This window comes from Phyllostomus hastatus, unplaced genomic scaffold (genome assembly GCF_019186645.2).
Source record: "Phyllostomus hastatus isolate PE091 unplaced genomic scaffold, TTU_PhHast_1.1 phas_scaffold_93, whole genome shotgun sequence".
NCBI lineage: Eukaryota > Metazoa > Chordata > Mammalia > Chiroptera > Phyllostomidae > Phyllostomus > Phyllostomus hastatus.
Window position 1 is genome coordinate 41,843,147 of NW_025334042.1, and position 26,264 is coordinate 41,869,410.

The following is a 26,264-nucleotide window of genomic DNA, read 5'->3' on the forward strand; positions in this document are numbered from 1 at the left end:
ATAATAAAAAATAAGCAAAATAATTATAAAATAAATGAATATAACATTAAAGTGGAAAGGTAACTGGTAAAGCTAATTAAAGCTAACAAGTATTAGCTTTCACATAGAGACCATAAAGGATATTGAATAATAGTTTCAGCTCTATCCTCTACCAAGAAAATACAGAAAAGAAGATCTCCTGAAAATTAAAAAAATGAGTGAGAAAAGTAAGAAACATGGCCTTATGAGTATCATTATCTGTTCCAAAGAACAAGACAGTAAAAACAGGAAAGATTATTCTTTTTTTAACTTAAAAAAATACATGACTGAAAAAAATGTTTCAGAGAAATGGGTTAATGCTCTAATTGGCTGAGTTGACTTATTACCGAGTTTGTATATTGTCACCTGAACAATAAAAGGACCAAAAGGAAGGATTTCACTCATACTTAGTATTAAACAAAACATTTTAGACATTTTGTTGGTCTTTATGATGGCTGAGAGAAGGTAAGGAAGAAAATGACATATTTGAAAATGGCTGAACTAAAAAGTGGTTTTAATGAGAGGAAATATCCCCAGTATTAATCATGTTCTGAGTCTCCCTATTTTTTTACTTCAAATTTAATTATTTGCTAAATACAATATCCCCTTTATTTCAATTTCTACTCTCTACCTTACTATGACCACATCTACTTACAGTCACTATAATTAATTGGCAAGTTATTTTGCTGTAATAGCATTGCCCTTGTGGTTTTTCTTTCTGCATAGGCATTAGGCAAATTGCTCCTTCATACAAGCCATTACTTTATTAGTTTATTTCTGTTTATAGTGATCATTAAATAATCAAATTACAGTATCAAATGGACCAAATTTAATTTGTAAAAAAAAGCCTGAGACATGTTCAATATGAGAAACTGTAATTAGTAAATCTGCAAGTCAATGGCATATTTTTGTAAAGTCTGCTCAAATAGATTTTCCATTGTTAGACCATTGACTATGTAAATCTTATCTCTAATCTGGGTTTTGCTCTTGCTAGAACACCAGGACAATAACATATGGTACTAGACTCCACTGAAGTTTAGAGTTTTTTTTAAAGATACTCAAAATCAATTATCTTTATTTAAAGATACTCAAAAAGGCAACAAAAAGGAGCTATTGATGGCCAAGCAACATTAGAGATATTTTTTTTGTCATTTAAATAATTGATAAAAATATGTGTGGTATGTTAGGTATTCTATCCCAATTATTGGTATTGCTTTATAAATAAAGACTTTTCAAAAACATGTAATAATCAGATGCTAGCTCTAATCCTGGTACTAGTTCAAATCTTTTATTAAAATATTATTTATATGTAAACTCAGAAATATCTTTAGTTTCTCTGTGATCCATAATGAATTGTGTGTTTCTAGAATCAGTTCTGATAAATAGAGATATTTCACCAAACTTCTCTATCCAAAAACATTTATTATAAGAAGCATTCTGCATAGGACTAATTCTTATAGTGTCTCTCAATAAAAGACGAGAAAATATTTTAAAACTATATTTAATGATTAGGTGTTATTGGTAAGTGAAATTAACTTGATCCAGTTTTCTGAGGATCTAATGGTGCAGGAAAAAAGTTAAAAGCTGGACAGAATTCATTCAAGCCTTAGCTCTGAGACAAAAGCCTGGGATTCAATTTTCCATATTTAAGTATCACATCAGGCAGAACTGAAGGGATTTTAGCAAAGTTCTTTTTAGTGGTTGGCACATGAGTATCTTTGTTTCTGTCAGTGTGCCTGGAAAGTGGTGATCCAGCACTCATGTCCCGGAGCACAGGAAAAATATATGAAGCTGGGAATTTTAAAGTCTTGGCATTATAAATTTCTTGACCATCTAAATGTTTTAGAAAAAAATTTTAAAGATTTTATCTATTTATTTTTAGAGGGGAGGGAATGGGAGGGAGAAAGGAGGGAGAGAAACATGAACGTGTGAGACAAATATCGTTCGGTTTGCCTCTCGCCTGCCCCTAACCAGGGGCCTAGCCTGCAACCCAGGAACATGCCTGGACCAGGAACGGAATCAGAGACCTTTTGATTTGCCAGATGACACCCAAACCCCAGAACCATACCATTCAGGGCTATTTTAGATAATTCTTAACATATACCTAATTTAATATAAACCTTTCTATGTCTGGATTGCTAGGATAAATTAACTGATTCAGAGTAATTAGATGAATTGTCATGCTGAATCAAATTATTTAATTTATGTTTGCCTGTTGCCCACTATTAAAAATAATATTTTTCCTTGGCCAAGTTGATTTTGAGCTCTTCTTTTTTTAATATTTGAATAATAGATGTTCACTGTTTTAGGCTTCTTTGTGATAAGCACTGTACTAAGTATCTGTAGTATAGGTGAGGGAAAATCACAGATGTTGGCTGGGAACTGACAAGGCCCACCCACTCAGCTAGAAAGCTGGCGATGCCTGTTGGCTGAGAGCTCCCGTTTCTTTTCACCTAGACCTCCCCACTTTGTGGCTTGAGTCTCTTGGCAGCATCCCTGTTGGTTTCTCCCATAGTAACAAATTCAGGAACACAATGCCAAAGCTCTATTCTCTTTTATGAATTAGCCTAGGAAGTCACACACTATCACCTACTTTGTATTCATTTTGTCATACAGAAATCACCATGATTCAATATGGAAGTGGGACAACTGGAGCTATCTTGGAGGCTCGTCACCACAAAAATAAAAAACAAATAATTACAAAACAGTATATAAATGCAACCATGACATTATATATAAAGTAGATACATAGTCCAGAAAAAAATAATAAAGTCATAATTGTATTTGAAAAAATAATGCAAATTCCAATTTGGAATTATGCTGCGAAAACTAATAAATTTCCCTAATAAAATCAAATAAGGTATATGAGTGGTCAACTTCTAAAAGTAAATATTGTTTTATTCTTTTTCAATATAATACAAATATGTATCTAAATCTACATTTTGAGTGAAAGGGTAAACTATTTTTCACTGGAAAAAAATTATACAACATTGCCAGATTTAGAGATAAAACAATTATAATATCTTTGATCAGGTTTAATACACTTTTTCTTCAGATTTTTTCTCAATCATAAAAATTTCATTGACAAATTTTTATTTCAGAACGTGATACTGAGCAATTTTTAACAAAAGATTACAAATTGTAAGTTGGCAAGGTAAAAATGGTGATTGGAATGAATAATTGTCTTAACATGAATAAAAGTAACTAATTTAAGGCTATAGGTAGATTACAATTAGCCAGTTGTTTGAAGAATCAGGATTTTTGTGTGCATCCTGATTTTGTGTACATATAGGTGACTGGTAAATGCTCAGCAACACTGGGCATATTAGTGTAGTGTATTATATTTTTGGAATGACTTCTACTATCTCAATATTCTGATTGTTACTGAAAGTATTAGGGATTTGGATTTTTTAATTTGAAAAGTATACATTTATTTTCAAGAACAAACAGAAAATGGAGCAAAAACATATGTGTATTTCGTGGGTCAGTAAAAATAATAAATCACAATGAAACATTTGTATAATGTTGGAGCTTTTGGTGTTTTCAATTAAACCTTGTAGTTAAATGTCGGTAAAATATTTAACCCAAGGTTATATTCTGCAAGCACAATTAGAATACCAAGTTTCCCTGTTCTCTTATTACTCTTTCAACAGTCACTTCTAATGAAGATGGCAGCCATCATTTAAATACACATCATTAGGTAAAGAACATAAATGTCAATAAAACATTTTCTATTAAGTATCAGGCTGATGGCATCATAAAAATGAAAATTTTTCAAGTTGTAAAATATAGTCAAAGTCATAATGGAGTACATTAATATAGTTTGGCATTCTCTCAGTATTCCTTAGTGAACTGAGAAAGAACTTTAATTAAAAATGATTTTGATTGCTTCACATTTATACTGGGAAAAATTTACAGTGTTTTCCAAGAAACTGTTCTTCACATGAAATTAAGTTAGATAGATGTACAGGACTTCCAAAGTAGCTTCATTTCATTCTACTTGAATTTTTTAAATTATTGGTACTTATTTGAATTTATGCCACACAATGGGTTTTAATTTGTGTGTGCCTGTTGGTGACATAAACCCCTTCAGGCCATATGTGTTAGTCAATGTTTGTAAAATGTACATTTTGTGTAATTATTTTAAGAGCACCAAAGGAGCTGACATGGGCCTACAGGTCAACTTAATGCTATTTCTTTCTCTATGGCCTCATTCACGACACTAATAAATAACCCTCCAAACTGGCCCAACTTTATTCAACCTGTATTTTCTAAAAGGAGAGATCTTCTGAGGAGTTTGGTTGTTTTTGTTTTTTAACTATATATCCAGGCACACATTTAACTATATGTTATAAACAAACAACAACAAAGAACATTTTAAAAAAGAATTGATCTTGACAACTCTAATTTCAAGGAAATTTCGTTTACAATGTGAAGACAAAAGAGATATTTCAGTCTTAAATCAGGAATTGTACTACTCTTAATCCTAATGAAAGCAATGATTTGTCATGAAAAATGTAGATTAGTGCTTACCATTAATTTTAGAGCTTTTATTCCATATGTTCTGCAGGGAAAATATTTATATTTCAGGGTTATGTGAGCAAAAAAAATAAACTAAAATTAGATGCATAAAAATAAACTATAAACCTGAGTCTAAAAAACTTTAAAGGCAATCATGCACTAGGAAATTTAAGCCTTTTGAAATATCACTTTATTCTTTTTGTTCTTTGGTACTGGGCGTTAATGTACAATTTTGGAGGGAAATCCCAGGGAACAGGAGACGCCTGCCCACCGTGAAAGGCACGGGCGCTCTACACTGAAGGCAGGTGACAGTGGCTGCAGAACTGACCGCAGACCTACCTGCAGTCCTCAAATGAGCAGCTGTTATTTTTAAAGACAGAAGCAGCAGGCACCAGCACTAGGAATTTAAATAGAGTAGAAATCTACAATTTTGCATGAGGAATTAACATATGTGAATTCTTAAGGAAAAGGAAAAATATACTTAAGTTCATTAAGACTAGACCTTTAATTAGCAAAAAGCTCATCTTCACAGATCTTGTCAAATAATTTTCATTTGTGAAACTTCCTTGAATTCTCATTTCACTATGCTAGGAAAAAATCTAGTAAATTTCTACAACTCAAAAGATAATCTTAAATATCCCTTTCACTTAAATCCTTTGGTTCTTGCTTAAAGGAATTATGTGCCATTTGCATATACACACAGTAATAAAAAGTACCACCAAATACCAAGCAATGTCATCATTGAGAGTGACACTGATACTCATGTAGAGTTGTAAAATGTATTAATTTATACTTTTTTCATTCTATAAACATTCCCATTAAAACATTCCCAAGTAAACAAACAAACAAAAAGAAACCAAAGCAACATTTTCTAGATGGAACAAAAAGAAGTAAACCAAGAAATTTATGATTTAACATAGTAAAAAATATTTATTTCAAATAAACTTCTTATTTGTGCTCTATGCATGTGTTCTTATCTGATATGAGCAAAGCTTGGCCTCTACAATAAGATCTAAAATAATTGGCAGGAAAATCCCATAAACTGAAGACTGAGAAATTTGTCATGTTCAAATATCTCAACTCTATACTCAGACACTCCATCCAGTGTATTGGAGACTTACTTAACCCTTCTGGTACGTGGGTTGCTTCATCTGTGTAATGGAGAAACATAGTGTCACCTAAAGACAGAGGTTCTCACTCATACACTTTTTTGTAGACTTTCCTACTTAAGATTTATATTTTCATTTTTAAAAATATTATCCAGTTACAACAAAAACCCTAATTAGAAAGCTTTCTCCACGTGTAAATTTGTCGAACATCTCTGACTGAGGGCTTGTGCTCAAAAGAGAATTCCTGAATGCCAGTTACCTATGGATACATAAGAATAGAGTCACTATATGAGTTTTATTTAATGAAAGTAATACAAATTTCTCACTTTTCTTTCAGAACAAATAAAATAAAAATGAATAAAATGAAATCCTTATTACAACCAAGAGTTATCCTCTATAATCAATAAGCACAAAAGGTTATTTTCATTTAGAATATATAAATATTTATTTATTGAATAAATCAGTAAAATAGCTAATGGAGTAAGTGTATAGCAGTTGATAAATATCATTTATAAAATTGAATGTAATAGTCTTCAATTGATCATGTGATCTGACATCCCACTTATTCAAGGGATTCCTACTACATTTATAACAAATATGACTCCCCATATGTGATAGGAAGCTCACTACCTCATGACAGAGGCTACAGCATTATTATTTCTATTTGATAGTAACTTCTACTTTAAATACAAACACACCCTTTAATAATTTGCACTTTTGAGTTCTTTTAACTGGTTGTGGAGAAACAGACAATGGATTTACTTTCTTTTTTACACAATAGCCATTTAAGTATTTCAAGGCAATATCCATGTCACCCTCCAGTTATTCTTTAATTACAGAAAAATTCAATGTATTAGATTTGCTTTATCAGGTTTTCTTGTGAGTAGACAGTTTTAGGTTGTTGTTGTTGTTGTTGTTGTTTGAAAGCAGGCATATGTTGCTGAAGTGATTTGTTGTTGTTATGGAAAAAAAAACAAAAATAAATGTCAAAGTGCAAAAAATGCTGGTATACTCATTAAAATGTGATTAAATGTTTAAACTTCCAGTACATTAACACTGACATTTTATCTTTTAAACAGTGTCAGGTAATGAAGGTCAACACAAGCAAGCATTCTGTTTTTGGCCCTTAGTTAGAAGCACACTGTACTTGGACTTCACAGCAGGGAACTGTCAGGCGCTGTTCTCCTCTGTGCTGCTTCTCTCTAAGTACTAGCTTGCAGCTGGCTCCAGCATATGGCAGTGTATGGAGATATTTTCTGGGGTCCACTGCCTCAATCACTATTTAATGATTAATTACTGCAGTCTGATGTCAGGGTGAGCCATTCAATGCTTCAGGTGAAAATCTTAACTATAGGAAATGACAGCAGGCAAGGTTTTGAAAGCTGAGTTAACTTTGTATTTCTTCTGATGAATTACTTGATTTTCTATCCACTTGTAAAGAGTAAGGTGAAAAAAGACAAAATCGTCAAGTAGCAAACGCCAACAATGACAGGGGTGGTATTCAGCAGAATGGTCTATGATTGTCACTCACAATGAGAATAGTGCAGACAGATACACAATAACTAACTCTCTACTGGAAACCAAGCAAACAACTTTCAATTGACATTCCAGGACATAATGGATCTGAGCTGTGAAAAGATTCTTTTAACAATGTTCCTAGTAAGCAAATAAGGGTGAGATAAATTTTCTACCAGTAAATGTTTTTGAAGTCTCCATACACTGAAGAAAGAGATGGCAATATTCTCTGGTTATACTTACCAATAAAACAAATAATCTGGTAAAAAATCCAACTCAGTATTAAGTTACAGTAGCATAATTGTCTATTTTCACATCTCAATAATGACCAATTATCCTGAATCATTTATATTGAAGTCAATTTTATTAAAAAAAAAGAACCAGAAATTAGTTAACCTAATCTAGTTATGCAACTAAAAATGAACTTTGGATTCTGAGAAATTTAGATCACAATTCAAAATAATCAAAGAATTATTAAAATTATAGTGAATTAAGCTAACCTATATTTTATTCATAAATATTAATTATTGTTACTTTTCTACAAAGTAAATCATTTTGTAATTTTTTTATTTGATATCTATTTTTAAAGTTATAGTTACTCTGAAACAAGCTCAAAATATTTATAGGGAACCATAAATATTTTTAAAATTCTGCTAAATAGCTATTATTCAATGGTATTTGTCAATATTATTTGTATACACATTGGCAATAGAAATATTTGGAAATGTGAAATAACTTACTGACAATTAGGATTACAATCCTCATTTGTTGAATGGGATCCAGCAGGTAACCAATCCATAAATGAATTTTTTCAAATGGACATTTACAAGTTTATTACTTAGAACTCAGAATATACTTTTCATTTAATAATTTACAAATATTGTTTAGATTTCTGGGCTAAGCTGCCAACATATTTTAAATTAAAACTGAATGTGCATATTTACAATAAAATATAGCAATAAATGTTACTGTAAGACAATGTATGGTATTACAACTATGAAGTTAGTAATATTTATGTGTACTTTTAAAAAAATGTTGCATAGATTTCAATTTTGGGTTCAGGGATCACATGTATTTCATTCAAAATTCTCAGCAATGAATAAGAATTTGCCTTTCATGTTTAATACTCTCCTTCAAATTATTCCACAAATACATATGAAGAGCTAGAAGAGTCCTAACATTGTTTACTTTAAATATGTACTGATTGTATGTTAGGTCATATGGTTGCCTCTGAGGGACTTCTTTCAATAGAACAAAATGAAACAAAATCTCAAATGACCACATATATGTAATTTTTTATGTGGAAGAATTATAATATTAAGATGACTTTTGTTTTCTCTGTCATGGGTAGATATAGAGGATGAAAATGAAAATTGTATACAGACCCCAGAATTTGGTAGAAATATCGTCCATTTTTATAGTATTATTCTCCTCAACATTTAAGCAAGTATTTTTAAAGCTATTAGAATTATAAAAAGGCAATTTACTTTGCTTCTGGTCTGTATGTCTAAATCATTTAAATATTTTACCTTCATTTTAGATCACTATTGCTCATTTTGAGGATCAATGAATGAATTCCAAGAAAGGCAGCAGAGACAGAACTTCCAAACACCAAATACTCAGTTGACAAAATGTAAATGATAAGAATTGCATGATTTGACCTATTGTTATTCTTTTTTTATTGTTGTTCAAGTACAGTTGTCTCCATTTCCCACCCACCACTGCCCTCCACTCCACCCATCCCCATCTCCCACTGCAATCCTACCCCTCTTTGGCTTTATCCATGTATCTCTTATACATGTTCCTTGATGATCCTTCTCCTATTTTCCCCCATTACTTCCCTCCTCCCTTCCTTTTGATTATTGTCAGTTTGTTCTTTATTTCAATGTCTCTGGTTATATTTTGCTTGCTTGTTTGTTTTGCTAACTAGGTTCCACTTATAGGTGAGATCATATGGTATTTGTCTTTCACCGCCTGGCTTTTTTCACTTAGCATAGTGCTCTCCAGTTCCATCCGTGCTGTCATGAAAGGTAGGAGCTCATTTTTTCTCTCTGCTGCATAGTTTCCATTGTGTTAATGTACCATAGTTTTTTTTTGATCCATTCATTTACTGATGGGCACTTAGGTTGCTTCCAGCACTTGGCTATTGTAATTCCAGGAAGACAAACAACCCAATTGAAAAATGGACAGAGGACCTGACCAGACACTTCTCCAAGGAAGACATACAGAGGGCCCAGAGATATATGAAAGGATGCTTAGCATCACTAGCCGTCAGATAGATGCAAATTAAAACCACAGTGAGATACCACTTCACACCAGTCAGAATGGCCATCGTAACCAAATCAACAAACAACAAGTGCTGTCAAGGTTGTGAAGAAAAAGGAACCCCAGTGCTCTGTTGGTGGGAATGCAGGCTGGTGCAGCCACTGTGGAAAACAGCATGGAATTTCCTCAGAAAACTAAAAATGGAACTGCCTTTTGACCAGGCAACTCCACTGCTGGGGTTACACCCTAAGAATCCTGAAATACCAATTCAAAAGAACCTATGCACCCCAGTGTTCATGGCAGCAAATTTGCAATGACCCATTGTTATTATTATACTGTTTCCAAGCTCCTCAAAATATTGCCATGGTCTAGCTCAGAAGTGTTATTACTTGGAATAGACGCAAAACTCATTTTGGGCTTGGCTTAGGTGTACAAGAGACAAAGAATGAGGGAACTGATGAAGGGAAAGATTCAGGACACACCTATTTTATGGGATCTGGTAAATAGTTACAGCATAAAGTTGAGAATTACTGATATATGTTAATTGTAGTGCTCGTTGAAGTGGCCCTGCAATCACAAGGTCAGCAAGTGCAGTATGTAACCACAAATATAAAAAAGGTGCCGAGCTCATTCAGCCTACTCTAAACCTGGAATAGAAGCATTCTCATTTCATTTGGTTATCTGGCATATTTATATCCCCAATTTAATGAAGCCTGAAGAGTCAAACGAGTAGTGTTATGATGAGTTAACACCACAGCTTTGATTGCTCACCATCCAAATAGCAAAATTTCCTAATATCTTTTTATGGGACTTAAAAGACATTAAACTAAATATGATTGCTGCTCCATAAAATGGTAGGATAGTTTTCCATATACTGTATATATGCAAATACAATATCCCATCTCAACCTCCAGTGCCCATAGTAAGTTACCCTTACAGCTTAGATTGAATAACTATTATTGGTTTACATGCTTCTAAATCTTGCATTCTGTGTAACCAAGACAGAGCTAAGCTTTCAAAAAATAGAACAATGCCTTATTCACAAAACCATCTTGTTTAAAAGCTTTGCCTCATTATGCAAAGTATCCTTACCCATTTGAAATAAATTCATAATACACAGTGAAGACAATGCATATGACCAGAAAATTACTAGGGAATCTTTTTAATGTCAGATGTTTTATATACCTCTTATTCCTTCAGAGAAATGTTGAGGTGGGGGTAAGGGGTTCAGAAGAAAAGGGAATTATATTCTGAAAGTACAAACTCTAATGAGTATATACTGTAGGGACATTTAATTTCTAGCTTTTAAGAGCAGCCGTAAATGTATAAATCACTATTTTATCATCCACTCAGAAATCCCCAGATTACAAAGCCCTCATATAGTTATGAATGCCAGTATATATACCTCAGAATTGCAAAGACTTCTTGCAATGTTCATTTTTTTTCCCTTCAAATTAGTTGGTGTAAAAAGAATCGTGTAAGTTAAATTCATGGAGGAATACCAAGGTAAAGCCCGAAGATGTAGCTGAAGAATATGCCTTCAGTTGTATGAAAGGTTTTCCCTGTCCCCCACCCCTTGTGATATGCTCAGTAAACTTCCTTTTATGGCTTTCTCCACTTTTTTCACTGACACTATGACAACCGTGACAATCACATTTCATAGAGGTGTGCTCTTTAATGCGCTGATGTGTAAGATGGGTTTACTACACCTAAAGCTTCTCTTTACTGGAGAGGCTATCTCAGAACCACTTGTCTGTATTGATAGACAAAACTCAAAATAGTCTTAATTGGGTAAGCATCACAAGTTGGGATACACGTCTGTACTACCCAATTTTGCCAAACTCCATGTTACTTTGTCTCTTAAGCATGTATTCTCTGAGAAAATTTTCATTATCACTGATAGAACCTGGGAGTCTATTCATTTTTATTTCCAACCTATTTCTATCCACTAGTCCTTGACTATTATTTTGAAAAAGGAATAATATTTATTTTGAAAAGAAATGAAATTAAAAGCCGCAACACTTTTCTGAGTCTTAAAATGAGCATCTTCCCATACTTGAATCTAATTACATTGATTATACTGTATGGTGTCAAAATTTAAACATAAAATTTAAATTACCTATATGTAATATAGAAAGCACGTGTTTAGAAATCTTTGAATCAAAATTAAAATTATCATTAATGAAGTCATTGAAAAGCCATACAGAAAGAGCCAATGGAAATAAGATATCAAAATGGCTAGACACCAAAACATTAGAGAGTTAAGGTCCAAACTGAGTAGAAGTACACATATACCAACTTTTATAAGAAATTTCAGAACTATTAATAACCCACCTGCCATATTAAGGACTAAAAATAGGGGTCATAGTGCAGATAAATTAGGATATTTTTTGTGGGGATATATTTCAAGAAAGGTCATTTGTAAGAAACCTTCTTCCTGGCTAATGGGATATGAACCTTTCAGAAAGTATCCTGCCCATAGTAGACTAGGGTCTCATCCCTGCCTAAGAAATATAGAAAACAAGAGATTAACTTTTATAGTGGTAAAGTCAGGAAACTTCAGGACAGCAATATACAGCACTGCATTTTCTGAATCTGTTGGAATGAGGATGCAAGAGCTCCTGTGCATGAGGTGCGAGTCACATGAAAGGGTGAGGCGTTGACTTAGACTCATCTTGGATTCTGTCTAAAAGAGCCTCCTGAAGGGGGACGAGACCTACAAGAAACTGGAAGAGAAATTCTAGAGGGTGAGAAATTATTGTTTTAGTTTTCCTGCAGAAGGGATCTTCACAGGGGAGAAGAACACTGAATCTCAGTGAATTGATGAAAGATTTTGGGAAAAAATGAGACATAGTTCAACTTCAGAAAAACAGATTCAGCTCAGAGGGTACCATCTAAGTAAAAGTGTTTCTTTTGCCTTTACAATTTCTCAGTTTGTTCCCTCCGACCCTTCATGTTTTCCACACTGGCTAACAGAGCAATGCATGTGGGTGGGATGTGGTTATAAAACTAAGTTTAAGGTGGAGAGCTGGAGAAGGAGCCAACAAACGCCCTTACACTAAAGGGGTCCCAAAATGAAACAAGTTCTACTTGGGTAGAGAAGGAAAATATTTAATGCTGAAAACAAACAAAGACCTAAATAAAGGATACTAAACCATCACATATGTCCTCTAGCACCATTCCACAATGATACTTCGAGGATAAAAGCTACAGTATTTGTCTAGCTTTAGACAAATAGAGCATATGTCTAGCTTTAGACAAATATTGAGAGAATATTCTAGTAAATAACAATTTTCTATTTTTGGACTAACACAAACCTTCATCTTGCTTGTGATCTATAGTTATTAATAACCAACAAAATTCTAGCCAAAATAAGGGGAAAAGGTCCCAGATAACTTATTTGTTTCTCTGTAAATACATTTATTTTTGCTTTCATTGTGAAGAACGTTTTGCTGGGTAAAGGAATATACATTGACATTTTTTCACAGCATTTTTCAGATAAAATTCTGGTGTTCTTCAGCTTCAATTGTTTCTTTTGAGAAAGAGCTATCAGTATGATTGACAATATAGAGCCAATAAACTCTTTCTTTTGTTGCATTCAAAATCATGTATGTGTTTTTTTTTAAATATTAGTTTTGTGGGATGCCCCTACATGTGGTGTTTTTCAGTTTCCTAGAGATTCTTACCTCTGTGCTTGATATATTTCATCATTTTGCAAAATGTTAACCTTGTTTTTTTAAATATTGCTTTCACTATCTCTTTTTTTCCTTGATATGTCAGTTGCATGGAATATTTTTATCTTTTCACAATGTATGTCTTTTGCAGTTCTTTTGTATTGTACCTTGTCTTGTCATTTCATGCTTTCATCTTATCATTTAACTCCAATCACTTATTTTTCTTCAATGGTTATTAAACCCATTCACAGAGTTCTGAATTTCAGTCGTTTTATTTTCAATAAAATTTCTACAGTTTCTTGTTTTTGAATTATCTGCCAAACTCCTCCATTATTTTGAACACAGTAATCACATTTTTATTTAAATATGCCTTTAATAATTTTAGTCATTTAACATATTATTTGTTTGATTCCTAGTTTTTGTGTGTACCTGGTTATTTTTTAGTGAATGGTGGCCATTTAGAGTGAAAATGTAAGACTCATATAAAGCTCTGGATTATACGATCTTCATTCACTGAAGGTCCACTTTTGATTTGGGCATGAGATGGAATTGGGAGTGCCTCACTTTCATCTAGTCAGGCACTGAGCTCATTTAAAAATTGACTTCAGTCCTTAAGAGCACAACTTTATATCCTGTTTACCTTCCTCTTACCAAGTAGCTCTGAGGGTCCCATTCTGCAGTGCATAGAATTTACTAAGACACTGCTCTTTGGTAAATTTAGGGCTTTAATTTTTGCATGTCTAACCCCATGAAAACTATCAAAAACTTCTCAATATTTCAACTATAATTTTTAAATCAATAAAAAACATTACTGAGAAAGTGGTGCCAATGTCTGACTCTGTTTATTGGGCTTCATTTTTTTCTAAAAATTTTTTTGGTTGCAAGTCTTGGCCACCTAGATAGCTCTCTGTTGCCTTTAAATAAATACACAGCAGTATATACATATATGTATACTTATGTTAAGTTCAAACATATGTATAACATAAATAGTATATATGTAATATAGTATATATAATTGTAGTGCAAATTTGTGTGTATATTATGTATAATTATATTTATTGTTCTCAGTGGGAAGACGAGTATAAAATGGGTAGCCTTCCATTGTTAGATATGGAAACTATGACCCACTAAAAAGGAAGAGAGAGAGAATATATATACTTTTGGAATTTCTAGTCAATTCTGGTAAGAATGTTTGACTCATTTGAGTCCTAGATTTGGGGTGAGGTATCTGTGGTGAGTTAAATAGGTTTATTAGAAAATTTAATAAAATGTTTTAAGCAATCTTAACAGATATGATAATCTGTGCCTGAAAACTTTTGTCATACACAGCTACCAAGTTCTGATGAGAAAACTTCCTCGTATAAGTATGGACAGTTCTGAGAGGGTGATGCAGTCATTCGTGCTGATGTCAAGCAAGTTTCTGTGGCAGTGCTACATAATTACAGATATGGCCACAGTCTTTGCATGTAACAGAGGCAGTGGAGGCCGTGCATTCTCAGGTCTGGTCCACAAGGTGTTGCGGACACAAATAAGTATAATTTGTTCTTTGGCATATCAGTTGTTTTTACAAATGTTATCCCTTGTTAAATCTAGAATAATAATCTCATCAGAGTAATGTCTAATTTAGAAATAAAAGACAAAATATTAATAAAAAATAAGGTTTCCAATGATGAGGCATTAGTTGTAATTATAATTGCAGTATTTGGATAATTATTTATCTGGGATAATTTCAAGTTATACTCTGTTTTAAACTTATTATTTCATTTACATAAACCTTTATGTTATAAAATGATTGGACAAATAGATTACAATTAAACAGAATGGAGTTTTCTCTATGTGGTTTAAAGTCTAAAATCCTAAATGGTTAAGAGTTCTAATAGAAAATTCAGAATTAGATAAAGGCAGAATTTTGAGATGTGTGTGAGACAAAAGTAAAACTGAAGGTTTTAGTCTTTTATCATTCATACTCTCCTCTATTCAATGTAAAATTACAAAGAAAAATAATGATCATAGTATATGTACATTTTTACACTTGTGTGTGCACACCCATATACCGTTCACTATTTTAACAATGCTTGGTGGTTGATGTGTTCATACTACATGTTGGGCATCATCGTAACCCTCTGCAGTCCTTTGAGGAGCATGTGATTGCTTCCCCCAGTTTCTGGATGGGAAAATTAATATACAGAGATGTTACATGTTTTTTCAGTTTAATAAGAGCCAATTATTTCACTAGGCACAATTGCAAAAGGTTGATGTTTATGAACTACCACCCTCTGAAGTCTAGACTCTAGAGCCCAAGACTTACTAAGATACAAAAGATACAATATCTTAATAATTCAGTTAATAATTTGTCCATATTAAACAGCAGTGTTAGTAAAAATTCCATTTATGTTATACTATAAAATGCAAATAGGCTCTCTATGCTAAATTGCCAAAAAGTAATACACACTAACTGTATGTAAATGAAGAAAGGTAACTAATTATAAGAAAAAAAATTAAAGTTTACCTCTTACACTGGTCTACATGTTATCACTTTAATTGCTTTTAAACACTGTTTTAAGTTGTGTACATTAAATATTTCTTTTTAATGCAAATACAATTTGCATTGAGATATGGTGGTTTCTATAAACTAATTTACTTCAAAGAAAACAAAAGTACATGGAAATAGACACTCAGAATTGTTCTTCCACTTCCAAAAAGTCTTCTGAGCACTGGAAGTGTTCCAATCCAAGTAGATATAAAAATTATTTAATTAAGAAATATTATTTTTATTGGTAATTTATATAAAAACTGATATGTTCAAGAAATATGTGCATGTTACCTGACTAAATAAAAAGTCAAATATTTGGATCAAATTTGTATCAAAATAATAATTTTGAAGCTCTTAATTTTTCAGGGCAACCCATGGTTCTCTAGTTAAATGACATGGATACCATATTTCTAAGTTTTTTGGGGTCAATTAATTGTATTCAAAACAACAGTATCATGTTTACCAGAGGGAAAGGGTTGAGGAGTTAGTCAAGGGTGCAGGAGCCAAATACATGGTGACTGAAAGTGATTTGACTTTGGGTGGTGGGCACACAATGCAATATGCAGATCATGTATCCGCATTTGAAAACTCTATAATTTCATTAACCAATGTCACCCCAATAAATGTAATAATAAAAAAAAAGAAAGACAACAAGGTGGTGGTATATCTATACAATTGTATGTAATAGGAAGATAATAATAGACATACACAAAAATAGAACTGAGTGAAAAAAACTTTTGCACTTTTAATTGGCTGATATTTTACAAAGGTGTCAGAGTGATTCTATAACAAATACAATTTTTCCACAAGTTGTGCTGGTATCATTATATATTACCCCTCTTTGTCTCTGATAATTTTGTCTTAAAGTGTACTTTGATTGATATTAGTATTGCCACTCCTCCTTTCTTTTGATTAAATTTTACATTACATACTTTTTCCACCTTTTACTTTCAAACTACTCATATCATTATATTTGGATTGAGTTACTTATAAAGAAAATATAGTTGGGTCATACATTTTGACTCACTCTCTCCATATGTACTAATTGGTGTATTTAGGCCACTTAAAGTTAATGTAATTACTGACACATTAAGGTTTATATATGCTATTTGATTTTTCTATTGTGTTAAAATAGACATACAAGGCTGGCTCCCTTGTAGTACAGGCCTCCCCCACAAGGTGAGTGTTCTAGGACCCCATCTGTGTCAGTGTACCGGCTGGTGTTGTAAGAAGCTGCATTCAGCTTCAGTGAATTTTTTTTTAAAACTCTTTCAATGTGTTTGCCCATTTCATATGGGTGATTTATGAGTGCATCTGCCTACACTGTGCTGAGTGTTTAGCAGTTTTTGACCAAAAAAGCTATGATCCCTCTACCCAACCCTACCTATTTACCCAGTCTCACCCCTAATGACTTTTTTGTTTCCCTGAATGAAAAAAGAAAGTACTCAGAAGGAAACGTTTTGCCAAGGTGGAAGAGGTGAAACAAAAAATGTCATAAGTACTAAAAGATGTCAAAATCAAGTTCAAAAACTGTTTTGAGCAGTGGAAAAAACATCTCAATAGGTGTATTGCATCAGACAGAGAGTACTTTAAAGGTGACAGAAGTTCAAACATGTAAGAATAAATACACAATTTTTTACAAATTAATTCTCTTTTTGGGTCCCCCCATAACAAAATTTATCATATAAAAAGTTCAAAGTGTATGGTCCAGTGCCTCTTAGTAGGTCCACATGTTGTATAACCATTGCAACAATTTAGTTTCAGGACATTTTTATCACCTCACAAGGAAACTCCATACCTGTTAAGGAGTCACTCACCCTCTCAACAGCTACAACCAACAACTAATTTGCTTTCTTTTATTTGGATTTCCTTATTCTGCATAATTAATATCAATAGAATCATATCATATGTGAATGTTTTGTCTACTTCCTCAAATAGCATGATGTTTTCAATGTTTACAGCATATATGTGTACTGGATTCCTTTTTATGGCTGAATATATTCTACTGCATATGTATGAGGTGTATCCAGAAAATATCTAGCCATATAATATGAAAAATAGAGACATTTATTGAAGAAGATACAAAATACAAGAAACATTGTACATAGGACAATGACACCTCAGTCCCCTTCAAACTAGGCACCGTGGGATCTCATATAGTTCTCCGATCTTTCTTGATTGCAGCACATACACATTCAACAATTTCAGGTTTTCTGCTTGTCACAGGCCTTCCAGAATGTGGATCACTTTCAACAGATTCTCAACCATCCTTGAAGTGTTTGTGCCACACTTTTGTTTGCACTGCTCTCACTGCATCATCCCTGAAAGTCTTTTGAATCACCAAAATAGTTTCTGTAGAGGAATATTCAAGCTTAACACAAAATTTGATGCAGATGCTCTACTCGCTCAGTCATTTTTAATACAATGGCCACACAGTACACATGCTCACTCAGGGGCAGTCTACAGCCCTCACTGACCAGTACAGTGAAGTCATCATTGTTCACTCACGTGCATTCCAGTCCACTCTCCTTGGCTGCCCGGTTACATCAATGTCACGCAAATTGTTTTCATTATATTAACAGTGACTGGAATTTTTCCGGACAGGCTTCATATGCCACGTTCTGTTTCTCCATTCATCAGTTTGTGGACATTTGCATTGTTTCCATACTTTTTGCTATTGTGAACAGTGCTACTATAAACATTTGTATACAAGGGTTTATTTTTAGTTCTCCATTCTTCACGAGGCCTTTCTGACACCACCCAAACCTGAAAGAGGGGGACTGTCTCATTATTACTGAGTAGAGGAAGCAGTTCAGGCTTTTCACATGATCTGCACTGTTACCATGGAGAAAAGAAGAGATCGCCTAACAATCCAATAGGGATGAAGGTCTTGGCTCCCAACCAGGCCTTCTTTGACTTCACCTGGGTGGGGATTAGGATGCTCTGTTACAGCCTCCCAAGGGTGAGAAGTCTGGGGCTCCCACCTGGCCTTTGCTGTTACAGGTGAGCATGGGGCCATAGGGTTTTGGTTTGTTTTTTTTTTTTTTAATTTTTTTCCTGTGGCAAGGTTAGGACACTTATTTAAAGTTTTGTCTTTCTAGGCTGCCCATTTTATAGTCCTTTAGTTAAGGAAAGCAGGCTTTGTTGGAGCTTTAGAATTTTCTACATTCCTAACAGATTGGCAACTCCATCACACCTGAATTTAGCATCTCTGGTCTTGGCAGAACTGCATGGGTCTCACTGTTATTTTGTTTCTTGCATCCTAAACATCCCTGGCCAGTCTGTTTCCTTCACTTCAACTTTCAGAGTCTTTCTGTTTTTGTTTTCCATACAACGTCCAAGGTTTTTAATTATGCTTAGTGACAGCAATAAAGTAAATTATGTTTCTTCCATCTTCCTGGAAATAATAATCCCTGATTTCTTTTTATTATGTAGGGAAATAGCAATTAGTCGCCAGAAGCTCTTAGTTGTTGTCCTTCAACTTGAAACTCTTTATTTGTCCAGATAAGCAACATAGTCACTTATCTGACAGCTTACTTCTGAGTGTGAGTATACCTAGAAAATCGTGTAAAAAGTGTATCTGCAACATTTATACCATTATACTGGTCATAGTCCAGGCATCCCATCTACAAGAATCATCACTTAAACTTCACAACTGCACATTTTCAATAGAAAAACTTTGGAACAATAAAATTAGATACCATAATTTAGTTAAATGTGCACACTTCATTTCAGGAAGTGTTCACATAGGACCTGTACCTAGGTGCTATAAGACCTATCTTATACCTAGGTCCTGTACATGGTGTCTGAGCCCAATGGCCAGCCATCCTGTTTGTTAATCAAAATAGTAATTTTGGTTGCCATAGGATATAAAATAAGAATCAATTACTAGTATAAGTCTGAGATTATCTGTAATTTTTAAATTAGTATCACCCTATGTTTGCCTATTAATATTTTTACCAAGTATTAAAAGTCAGTATTAAATTCATTGTAAATGAATATCAATTATATGCAGCAATTAACTGTTAATTTAAATAATACATGAACATGCTTTCATGCTTTTTAATTTTCAGTGATCTGATTTTTAAGTACCCATTAAACCAGGATATGATTTGGCAATTTTAAAAATTAATCATCCATATTGACAGTTTCAAAAATTAGAGTAAATGTTTTTGTTCTATAATCTTACTTTTTAACTAAATAAAAGTTGCTGCATCAAGTTTTAGTATCATTTAAAAATATGTCCTTGTAGAAGCCATAAATGTTGATATTTTCAGCAGTGTAAATTTATAGCGACACTGAGATTTTATGACACCATAAAAGTCCCTACTCAGGATGACATCTAGAGCTGCGTTTTCACAGAAATACAAGATTTTGTATCTTTCAAACGAATATTTTAAAATATTTTATTTATTAATTTTTAGAGAGAAGGGAAGGACAGGAGAAAGCGAGGGAGAGGAACATCAATCTATTAGAGACACATCAATTAGCTGCCTCCCTCACACCCCCAGGGGACCTGGCCTGCAACCCAGGCATGTGTCCTGACTGGGAATCGAACAGGAGTCCCTTTGTTTTGCAGGTCAGCACTCAATCCCCTGAGCCACACCAGCCAAAGCAGAATTTGTATCTTAGACATGTGGTTTATGCTACATGATTTTTTCAAAAAGAGGAAACTGGGGTAACTAGTATTTCTGGTATCACCAAGCAAGTCAAATATACATGCCATAGGAATTTAAAGATTTGGTCTCATCCTTTAATATCTGGCAGCCAAAGAATCTGTCTATGTTACTTTTTTAATCAAACTAATTAGATGATAAGAAAGAGACACTTAGCTAGCATCTCGTAGGTGAGTCCATTAATGGAGGAAAGAGCAAATTTTGACATATGACAGAAACCAAGCTATTATCATTTACATACCCAGAGACTTCCTGGGCTTGTTGTAGTTTTAATCTGCCTGATTAGGTAAAAATTTTAAACTAAAATATTTAGGGAAAATGACAGATATTTTATGGAAAGTAATCTTTTAAAATTTATTTGAAGTTGAAAAGAGACAATATTTATAACTGGTTAAATATAACTAAAATATTTAGTAGTTTCTTTCAAGATATATTCATACTTATATTCTTTCAATTTGCTTTTATTTTTTTCCACATTTTAATGTTGTTCAAGTACAGTTGTCTCCATTTTCCTCCCACTACTCCCCCCACCCCTGTCATCCCTGCTCCCCCTTGACACACACACATCCTACCCCCCTTTGGTTTTGTCCAGGTGTCCTTTACACAGTTAAATCTATTCAAGCGCTGGCTGCTTGTTCTCAAAGAGATGGCTATAAATGTCTCAAAAGTTGTGGTTTTTATGAACCACCCCTCACTGATCTCAAACTATCTAGAGGAACAGAAAAATTGTGAGTTCCAGGAATAAAATGACTTTTGTCAGATTGCTCATTCCAAAGAAAAAGTAACTTTATATATGAAATATAGAGCAAAAGGTAAAAAACTATTTTTAAATACAGCACTAATCTCATCTCACTATTCATCATGAAAAATTTTCTTAGAATATCCATATGTTTGAGGAAAATGTTTACCTCTAGTTACTATTACACAGTAATAAATGTCATAATGGTAATATTGATATGTATGTTATACATGCACAGATAGTATACAGTATAATGTGTATTATATACTATAATAATAAATATGTAGTATATAATAGTATTATATATTATACATAGTATAATAATACTGATATCTGTACTATATCAGTGCTATGAAGTAACTTAGAGCTTTTATGTGAATGCAAATTATGAATAATAGTTTAATTTTATATAAATGTAAAGTGTCCAATGCCATTAGATTGATAATAGTGTTGATGGATGCGATAATTCCAACTACAGTAAATTATATCATATTAACTCTTAAAAACATGAAACAATTTAAGATATTTCTATTATGCTATTGTGATTTGTTGGTTGGAAGGTTTTTTTTTTTTGGTATTTCTCAATTTTCAGTTCTCAGCTTTAACATTGTCCCCTTATTGGGGCCTTCTGCAAACACTCTATGTTAATATTCCTAATCACAAAACCATTCATATTTTCTCTTTAGCACTTGGCACTTCCTTATCTGCTAACACTTTATGAATTACTTTCAACAATAGACCTTAACCCCCATGGGGAGAGGTACTAAATCTATTTACATTTACATACAATAGGCAATACAGTGCTTAGTGCTTGACAGGTATACATTAAATATTGCACATTGGAGGAAAACAATACATCTTACTTTTTATAATTAATTATCAAATATTTTAATTCTTTACTTAAAGCTATTAACTATATAATCAATCTTCTTACTTTATCATGCATGAATATTTAAAGTATAAATTTAACTGAATTATAAACTCTACATAGTTTTAAAAATGAATGATATTATATGCATATATGTGCATGACTAATGATGGATAAAATTCATGTAACTTTTACTAAAAACTAATAATAGGCAGCATGTTAGGTTTTATAATCATTATTTCATATAACCCTCAAAGCGGTATAAATAAACATTATTTTTGACATTTGATAGAGACCAAATGATGTGCCCTCAGGGGAGAGTGAAAAGAAGGCGTGTGAGAGAGAAGGAAGCACCGTGAATGGAGTTAAGTGATGGAGAATAAGAGAAGGGCAGGGAGTGAGTGCGAGGGAACAGCGAGCGCTTCAATACTAAGTGATCAATTTGACTTTTGTCAACTGCCAGATTATGCTAAGAACTTTTAGATACATGTATATATTTTATACACATATATGCTCACCAAATCTTTCAATATTTTTTATATAGGGGAAGTCATAGTGCTCACAGCAAGAGAAACTGAGCCTGTAGAGACAAGGCAGATTGCCCAGCACAATAGTTCGGCCTCTGGGTTCAAATTCAGCCAGTTTGACTCAGCACCTAGACTTTTAATGCCACTTGACTGCTAAGGGTAGACACGTTTTCTTAAAAATCCTAGAATTCTATTTTTAAGGCAGACTTTTTAAAATCAAATTAATCTCATCATGGTAACAAATATTGGTTGCTAGTAATATGGCATGCCCCTGGAAAGGCAAAAGAAAGCCCAAAACCCCTTTCTCGAATAGTAAGAAGGAGGCTTACAACTGGCAACAAGTAAGAGGAGACACATTCACTTCTTAGATGATTATAATGCTTTTCTTTCCTCCCAGGGAAAGACGTGCTTATTAACAGGAAGAATGGATTTATTTTCACAGGCAACTCATACTTCTGGTAGAGACTGGACAGGAACTGACTTACTCACATTTATTCTTGGCACTATGCTAGAGTCCCTGAGGAGAACATGAATAGATGCCCACTGTTTTCTAGAAGAACTGCTGAAATTTTCAAAACCCAGGAATGAGTCAAGGGGGAGAATTTTCTGTGAGAAAACTGAGATATTTTTAAGGTGAGTTGGAGTGGCCTCCAACTGCTGTTCTTGAGCAAGACTGGCAATGAGTTTGAGGACCCAGAAGAGATCAGGACAAGGTAGGTTGTCAATGAGTACACACAGGAGACCTGTCTTTGCAGAAGTCTGTATCTTCCTTTATGCAGCCCAGGGGAAAGTTTAGATTTGCATGTAAATTTTTAGCTTTTCCATAGTGTGACACTGTGAGGTTCTTAGAAGATTTGTTGAAGTTTAGAGCTTCCTGTATCTACATTACAGCCCAGAGGGCCTGGTAAGTCAGTGGCTGGTGGGCAAGCAGGTCACTGCATCTCCCTGTAGGTTCCACAAAAAGTGCTGGAAGAGTGATGACTCTTCTCCGTGGACGACAACATCGTATCAGTCACCTTCAGGTGAAAAAGCCATTTCTGGGGAGTGTTACACAATCACAAAAGTGAGTAAGGCAATACTTTCTGATTACTGCTTACTCCCATTCCATCCATTCCCAACAAATAGTCCTTATCACAGGAAGACTTAAGAGTGTTCTTGCTACACTCAGTTCTATTAGAAACCAACTTCTCATATGCCATAGTGTTTATTTGTTTCCAGTAACTTAGGTGAATGAGGTTATACAATCTAGCAATCTCTCACTGTCTCGCCTAGCTCTGTGTTTCTGTTACTATTCAGTGATTTGCCCATTATTGTCAGATGAATAAAAATCAGAAGATAATGACCCCATGCTCTTAGCAAACCTTTATTATGGGATAAGAGAGCAGGTAAATTTAGTAGACTGAAGTGACTATCCTTTCCCAGAGAATAATTTTGGGACATTATTTTTTTTTTGTTTTCACACTACTTGAGTAATTTCACTTTTATTGATAATTGCAAGAGGAGACTAAATGGAGTAATATAGGTGGAGAAAAATCAGAATGAAAGGAAAAGGGAAACTTACCCTCGAGGGCCTCCCAATAGAGGATTCCATCCTTATTTCTCTAAACAGAAAAGTTATTTTCTTCTTCTGAGTAAAACCCTATCTTGTGGGTAAGGGTAACTTATGTAAAGGGAATTGAAAATGAAGAAATTAGCAGTATGCATCATTGTTAGTAATTTAATATGTGTGTGTATGTATTTGGTGGGGAGACGAGAGACGGGAAGCACAAGGAAGAATAGAGAATGAAATAAGTCATAACACTGATCTGTCAGCACGACAAGACTAAACAAATTGCACTTACCTTATTTGCATTGCAAGTATTTTAACCAGATAAATCACTAAAATGATGGAGATTATCAGCTAAGCAATTGCCCCCTCCCTTAACTCGTTTGTCTTTCTGCTAAAAGTCTCCATTAGAAGCTTTCCTGGCATACAAATTACAATCCATGTCACAGAGTTAATGTCCAGAGTTCTCCTGACTCAAAATCAACCCACCATCTATGGCGTAATTAAAAATTAAATGTCTCTTAATCACAGCACTAACTAGCAAGATATGGACAGGCATAATTATGTATTGAAATTGTCTAAGCTCCACTAATTCCAATATTAAGATATTTCAAAGAATGTGGTGAAAAACAATGTCACATTATATCTCTAGTTCATTAACAAGCCTGTTTTTTATCCACTATTCTTCATGCTGTATTAACATGTGACAGGGGTCAAGATTACATTAAATTATAGAATAAATTACTATAGTTAACAGTGCTATTTGACAGCTTTGTAGGTAACTGCTATTCTTAAACTTGTTCTGAACAAGTTCTGTTTTTCCCTCTGTTCACATGCTTTTTACCTGTATTTTTTTTAACCTAGAAAGGCAAATTTTACTTGAAGTAAATATGATATGCTGGCATCTATTTTGTTTTAGACTGTACCACCTTATTAAACTAAGGTAATAATAATAGAAGAGAAAGATTATGAATAATGGATGCACTGAATTACTTGATTATAAGCAAAGACAGAGTTATTTTAAAAAGACTCAATCTCTTTTTCTTTCAAAAATGGCTTTCTAATATAGACCTAAAAGGGAGACTTCCACAGAGAATATTTATGTTGCATGTGTGTATGTAGTCTAATGCAAACTTTAGACTCTTTATGAAAAATATTTATTGAAGGAAAATATTAAATATGCAATGTTAATAATATTTAAGAGGGTTTTACTACTTTTGTAAATATAGATAAAGCTTAAATTAAAAATTTTAAATAATAGCAAAATTGCATCCTAGAAACTAATGTATTTTTGTGCATATATCTATAGAACTATATTTATAAGTATACATACATGTAGATATATTTAAATAGCTATACCTGCTTTAAAATACATTAGATTATCACAAAGCTCTGGATTTTCCTTGTTTATACTGAATAACTGACCATTTTTACTTTGGTATCATTAACTGAGTACAGCTTTTGACCTTAAAAAGGTAGCATTTACATAGGAAATCTTATCTTACCAGGGTGCATGACAATATTGCCCTAAAGGAATAATACATATTGCAAATTACTAGAAAAAGGTCATAATTTTATTAAGTTAAATACTGTTTTTTTAAAATTCAGCTGGTATTAGCTCTAAGTAAGAAAACTTTAAAGTTATGTTTTTAAATGCTTCCTCTTTTACATAAGTAAAAATCTGCTTTAAAACCTGTTAAAAATGGAAAGTTTTATTTCTTGAGTTTAACAATTTTGCACATTTTTAGTTCTATATCTGTAGTATCAGGTACTTGATGGGAACTTAGTTATGAGCAAAGAATCACAGGATCTTTTGGAGAAAATCTAACAGATTATTCATTTTTAAAGAAGGCTTTGAAACATTATTTTCTTAAGCTATTATTATAATCAAACCTCATTGGTATATTTTTTTAGAGTAATGAAAGACAAGCATTACTAATCACAGAGCTATGTTGCATTGGGGTAATAAAATATGGACAATTATGATTTTATCTGATATTACTTTTTAATTTCTAATAAATATTCTGTAATCATTACATGGAATCTTATACTACATTTGAATTTTCAAGGGTTTTTTTTTGTTGGGTGATTTTTCTCATTACCAGTGTAGGACTAAAGAAGATTCAACTTTCTTATTTATATATGCAGTAAATATTTGATAGCCTTTTTCAATAATAATGCACTCAAAAGATAGCATAGTTGAATAACAAATCTCCAAATTGCATAAAAATTTAGAAGGTTAAGCTTAAGGAAATACAAGAACATTTTTAAAT